Genomic DNA, 7,148 nt, shown 5'->3' on the forward strand with positions numbered 1-7,148 from the left:
GGCAACAGGAAAATGGTCTATGACACTGAATGAGGCTTAAGCGAAAGAGACCTCAAAGCCCACCCCCACAGTGACACACTTCCTTCAAAAAGGCCACACCTACTTTAACAAGGCCACATCTCCCAATAGTAGCACTCCCTGAGTTTATGGGGGCCAATTACATTCAAATTACCATAGTCATCTTAGTTCATGAATATCCCACTCACCTCATGAATATTCAAAAAACTCAGCAAAATCTACAACACCAAACCCACTACTTTCCCCTCCCTTTTGGGACAGTTCACTCCAATCTCCCTTTGGCTGTGTGCTTTGCTTTGCTAAATAAACTGCCTAAAGTATGTCTCTCAACTGAATCTTTCCTTCAAGAAAACAAAAATCTAGAGACTCGAGCAGTAACGGCTGCATCCTGAGGTCATTCCTCCTATGTCCTTTTGCAGCCTCACAGTGCAGAAACAGCTGGGAAGGATACTGTCTTCTCCCTGCTCAGTGATAAACAGGAAATCTTGCAGACAAATAAAATGAGAGCATCAGAGAAGCACCTGAGGCAAAATTCTGTTTCTTAGGTGAAGTTGCAGCCCATGAAGGGAAGAGGGTTCCAGATGCTCTTGACTGCGTTCCTCAACTCTAGGGACCAAGGGCAGTAAAGTGGAAAGAGCATATTTAGACTCAACAATGGGACAGACATGAATCCTAATCCTGTCTGTCATTTTAGGGCTGTGCTCTGTGTGAATCCACCAGAGCATCAAAGCACTCATCCTGAGGGAATCAGCTTAGGTAATAATGAAAACAGAATGAGACCTCTCTTCCAGGGCTCTGTGCATCTTGAGAAAGAGTGTTCTTGGGGCTGCAGAGATGGCTCAGTGGTTAAGGGCATTTGCATGCTCTTGAAGACCTCCGGAATTCAGTTTCTAATACCCATGTCAGGCAGCTCACATCAGCCTGTAACTCCAGCTCTGAGGGAGGGATCCTACACTCTCTTCTGCCCTCCATGGGCACATGGGCATGTGTGCTTACACACACACACACACACACACACACACACACACACACACACAACCGCATACACAGGCATGACAAAAGTTAGCATGGTGATACACAGCATGAATTCCAGAACTTGGGAGGCAGAGGTAGGAGGAACTCTGTGAATTCAAGGTCAACCTAGCCTACTCTACAAACTGAGTTCCAGGCCAGCCAGGGCTACATAGTGAGAAGCTGTCTCAAAAAAAAAAAAAAAAAAAAAAAAAAATGAACTTTAGAAAAAAAGAAAGAATATATTCCTAAGGACTACAAAGGAATGTTTTTAAACTTTGAGAGTTAAATGCCAATGTCTTGGTAGAACAGGGGAAAGTCGAGTTTATTGAGAGTGGTTTTAGCTGTCCCGGGGTCAGAAGCTGGTGCCTGGGGCAGCACCCACACACTGCCTGCTTCTGCCCCCATGTGCCCTGTGAGCTGATTAATTCCTTCTCAAACACCTGCTTGCTGTCAAGTTAGGAGCTACACTTGCCTTTCACTTCTTGGTTGTTGAGGGAATTCTGGACGGGCTGTAATGAGAAACTGGGAGATTCTCAAGACAGCTCCTGTTTAATTGCTTGGGTTGTGTCTGAGTAAGCTCAGGTGTAGGGGCTGACGACTGCCTGGGGCATTGTCAAGGTACCTGCTGTGAAGCAAAGGGCAGGCCCCAGGCACAGTCCAGACAGCCTCTGCTGCTCCACAGTGCCTTCCACGGGAGTGCTGGCTACCCTCTCATTAGCCTGGTTACAGTATGAGCAGGAAATCAGGGTGTAGCCACATAGGTTTTGTGGTCATTACCTCCCAAGACTCCCCAAAGAGGAGAAGAGCTATTAGTTGGAAGACAGGGTTGATATCAAACACCCAGAGGGCAACACGTGTTTGCTACTCCTTCTGAATTTACCCACAGCAGTAAATTGAACTGAGCAACCTAGTTAAATAGCAGGCTGTTTTGATTTTTCACAGTTGCTTGCGTTGGTGACTCTCAATTGTGTAGCAGCCACGACATATTTGGAAAACACTTTACAAATTCTAAGAAAGTGGCACATACTCGGTTTTCCTTAGTTTCTGACATTTCTGTGAGATGCTCTCAAGTAGGAAAAGGTGAACATTCCAAGACCCCAAAACATAACAGCTCAGCAAAATATTTTATTTATTTATTTATTTTTTAATTTTGATGAACTGAAAAGCTTAGCAAGCTTCTCTTCTTCCCTCAATTATCCCATGACTTTTGAGTGCCTTTCCATCTTTCTTCTTCCTTCTTCCTTCTCCTCCTTCCTCTTCCTCCTTTTCTCTCTCTCTCTTCTTTGCTGTCACTCCATTCATCCATCTATCCATTTATTCCATCAACAAGATCTGGTGTATCCAATTGTAGTCCAAGATGACCTTGACCTTCTGCTCCAAAGCCTCTATGTTGGTATTACAAATCACCACATGTTGAGGTTACAGAGCACCATGTGTTGGGGTTACAGAGCATCATGTGTTGGGGTTACAGATCACTATGTGTTGGAGTTACAGATCACCATGAGTTGAGGTTACAGACCACCATGCTCAATTTTTGAGGTGCTGAAGATCAAACCCAGGACCTTGTGCATGCCCACCAGGCCAACTAAGCAACATCCCTGGCAACTCTGTGCAATTTCAAGTGAGTCTCTCATGTGAATTGTAATTGGCATGTTGTGGCTGGGATCTTAAATGTCCTCCCAGAGCACATGTGTTGTAGACATTGTCAGCAGCTGGTGGTGCAATCTGATGGTTGGGAACATTAGGAAGTGAGGTCCAGGAGGTGGAGTAAGTCATCATGGAGAACACCTTTTTGGAGGGTATACTGGGACACCAATCCCCTCTTTTCTCTCTATATTTCTTGGCAGTCATAAGGACAATGTTTTTGTTCTGCCAGATACTCCCTGCCATGAATTTCTGTCTCACCATCAGCCTGAAGACAATGGAGCCAAGGAACCCTGAACCCAAATCTCTGAAATCATGATCAAAACAAGACAACGCAAAATCACTATTCTTTGTAAGTTGCCTATCTTAGGTATTTTTTCAAGCAAGAGAAAGCTGGCACTCATACATTAGAAAAGGAAGAACATATGACTTCTCATGGTCTGGTCTTAAGATGCTGGAATGGTGATAGAACACATTGCCACTACCATAGTCTATTGGGAAGATACACAGAATCAGGTTGAGATAGAGATAAAGACTGCTCTGGTCTTCTCTTTTCTGTCTTCTCTGCATTCTCTTTCTCTGCCGCATGCCGTGACCATCCCACTACCTCCACAGCCTCCGTTATTTTGGAATTCTTTATGCTCATCATAGCTTCTCCACTATGATCAGTCTATGGAGAATAAGCATTCAATGAACTTAGAAGGAGACCTGAACTGAAGCAATTGTATTTGAGTCTCTTCTGCATTGGCACACACAATTGCCACCTCCCTCCTACTGGGACTCCTTCAAAAGATCCATGATTTCACGTTATATGACTCAGATGTCTCCAAGCATCCCAACTGTGGACTCAAGCACTGGAGGATCCTTAAGATTCCAGTTTAAATCTGTTCACTCTTGGCTAATATTTCATGAGAGTATTTGAAGCTCTGTATAAAAATCCCAGCTCCAAGCCTTCCTGGGAGACTGCAGGGCAAGTTGTCTGGTGCGGGTTTGTATTTCAGGGCAGCTATTGCTCTGCCTGCTCTCCCCCTGTGCGTCAATTCTCTCTACAATTATTCCAACACTTGAGTCCTTTCCATCAAATCCCTTTCGCTAATTTGAGTAGGTGCCTTACAGGTGGGTTGTAACCAATATGTTATGGTTTGGATTATAAATGTCCCCCCACATGCATGTGTTTATCCTACTTGGCTCCCAAATAGTAGCAGACCATACTTATGCCAATGAAAATCAACTCAGCTGCCAGTGCTCACAGTTGTGTGCATCCTGAGCTCTGCCCTGCAAGGGGTTAGTTTACAGAAATCCCTTCCCTGTTACTTCGCTCATTATTAGGGGACTCTCCCAGGAGGAGTGATTGAGCCTCAGGGTGACACTAAGCCCAGTGAGGTGTCTGTTAGCTCTAAACACTTCCCAGACTGTGTGCCTGGCCTTACATTGACTGAGAACATGGGCTATACAGACATGCACATGTGATGATCACCCGTTCCCCATGACCCCTCATTTTATGTTGAAATTTCCAGGCCCTACCTTGTCTATAGGTTCACTCTCTTCAAGTGTTCTCAGTTCAGAGTGTATTGATCCAACATAGGGATGATTTAAATTCTTTCTTTCAGAAAGAAGCTTAGCTAATTAGAGCATAAGGCATGGGGTGAGGTTACAAACCCCTACTCAAATCTATATCTATCTCATCCATGTTTGGGCTCTCTGGGTGTGCTTAGCTTGATGTGTCCTTTCACTATTAAGTGTTACAGATACATGGTCTCAGCAGTTTTATTTGGGAGCTCTGTCTTCACACTGATAAAGGAAGTATTTGTGCACAATCTGTGTGGCCACAGAAATCACCAGAGAACACAAACACCTGTCTCTGGAAAATATGGGTCATTCTATCAGTTCCCACAGAAGGCCACCCAAATAAAACTTCTCATTCAGGCCAGGATCACTGTAAGACAGAGGACAACTGTCCCAGAAGTTTTAACATTACACCAGCAGAGGAAACCACAGGATAGTTTTAGGATATTAGGGTAAGTGCTAGGTGATTCAAGGTAAATGCTACAATAATACACAGGAGTGGAACTTGTGGCAGGAAAGATGAAGAGAGATGACTACCCAGAGCAAGGGACTCAATGTGAGCACTGACCGGCAAGCTCCATCTCTGTAACTTACCAAGCTAGTGAATCTGGGTAACAAAATTAGCTTTCAGAACTGAGCCTCTCTGAGAACAAGCAGTCCAGCCCCTCCCTCCTTGTTCTAAGATGATCAATGCATTTGCATCACAAGCATAGCTACATGATGTCCTGTAGGCTTTTATATATTATGTGTGTTTATCTCATCTTCTTGGTTAAATTCAAAGCTTCTTCATGTCAAGGACGTATGTCTTAAACCTTCTGACTAGACAGTATCCAACTCTGTGATGTGGACAAATACTTTCCCTTAATAAAACTTTACCTGTTCTCTGAGTCTTTTATGACACATGATGTTCAGGCCAGTGAGATGGTTCTGTGGGCAAAGGCACCTGCTGCCAAGCCTGATGACCTGAATGAAGTCATTCCCAGGACTCACCCATATGGTAGAAGGAGAAAACAGATTCCTGAAAACTGACCTCCAAACATACATTCTCTCCCCCACCTCTCTCTTTATTGCTGTGAACAGACATCATGACCACAGCAACTCTTCTAAAGGAAAGCATTTGACTGGAGCTTCCTTACAGGTTCAGAGGTTTAGTCCATTGTCAGCGTGGTGAGAAGCATGCCAGAATGCAGGCAGACATGGTGCTGGAGAGGTAGCTGAGAGCTCTACATCTGGATCTGCAGGCAGCAGAAAGAAGAGAGAACCACTGGGCTTTGAGTTTCTGAAACCCAAAAGCCTACCCCCAGTGACACACTTCTTCCAACAAGGTCACACCCACTCCAATGAGGCCACTTGTCCTAATCCTTTCAAATAATACCACTCTGTATGAGTCTATAGAGGGCGTTTTCATTTAAATCACCTCTCTGTCTCTCCATCTCTCTCTCTCTCTCTCTCTCTCTCTCTCTCTCTCTCTCTCTCTCTCTCACACACACACACACACACACACACACACACACACACAATGTAAGGAAAATAAACAAATGAAAGTATGACTTTCACAATGCAGTTTAGATACATTTTATCTTGTGGAAAGATGGTGCTGTCTTTCTTCATGTCCTTCCCTTTCTCAGAAGGAAAATCATTCCTTGCTAAAACAAACAAAATGAATTTTTGTAAAAGTTTTGGTAGCATCTTTAATACTTTGAAAAAGATTTGGTTAGTACAATAATTCGTTGAAATTAATTTATCTCATGAGAAGCCATGGATACTAGCAAGAGCACAAATCGGTTTCCTTTCTGAAACCAAAGGAACTTTAGCAATTTAGAGACACCAAGCCTTGAGTCTGTCCCCTTGCAGGTGGGGCTGGGTCTTGTGGATGGAGTAGGACGATCACCGGACAAAATCAGGGATCCTGTAGGGACAGGGATGGAGGAAGCTTGGAGAAAGAAAGGGCACCATCATGCTGATGGGACTGGCTACCCTAAAGGGAAATTGGGGGGTGTCTTGCTTTACCCTCTGAGCCTCATACAACCAGCGTGTGAACCTGACTGTTCCTTGACTACGAGGTGAGCTCCATGAGGGTGGAGCAGGGCTATGGCTTGCTAGTGTCTGCCATGGTGGCATCACAAGCAGAAGATCTGAACAGGATTGATTGATTATGGGGCTGACTCTCTCCATTTACTGGGAGAGAATCAGCTTTCCCATCAACTACTGCACAATTGGACACATTTGTTGTTTAGCTGTCCAAAACTTTGCAGAAGTGATTGTCCCCCACTGTGTCTATCTCCATGGTCTGATTTTGGCAGACGTAGATATTAGCCGCCCTATAATCCCCTCTTATCTCCTTCATTAGGTGTCTCTTCCAAATGTCTTTTCAAGCTCTGCTTTCATTCTATCACTTTTAACAGATCCCAGTCTCAAGTCCAGTTTTCCCTCAGGCAGTTTCCTTAATTGGTGCTTTGGCAGCACTGAGTTTTGTCTTCTAACCTGCCAGTTCCCTTCATTTGGAGCAAATTCTGTCAAATGAATGAGTGCCCACAGCACAATTACCAAGCACAAAATGAAAGTGCAAATAAGCATTATCTTACCAGAGTAGCGCCTAGTATATTAAAAAAAAAAAAAAAAAAAAAAAGAAGAAGAAAGAAAAAAACAGAAAGAAAGAGACAAGGATATGAGATTGACAAGAGACCGGAGCGGTTCATTTTTTCATTCGGCTTTATTGCTACAATATCCCATTGATGGCCTCCAGCTCTCACGGCACTGGCTCCCCGCAATGGCACTAATGAAGAAACGCTGCTTTTTGTTCATTCCTTAACCAACCGAGCTTCTCTTTAATGGAAAGATGGCGCTTTCCCTCCTCTGTGCCGTTATGAACAGGGGCGTCTCTAGGGTAACCCTGATGCATACAG

This window comes from Onychomys torridus, chromosome 7 (genome assembly GCF_903995425.1).
Source record: "Onychomys torridus chromosome 7, mOncTor1.1, whole genome shotgun sequence".
In the NCBI taxonomy this organism is placed as follows: Eukaryota; Metazoa; Chordata; class Mammalia; order Rodentia; family Cricetidae; genus Onychomys; species Onychomys torridus.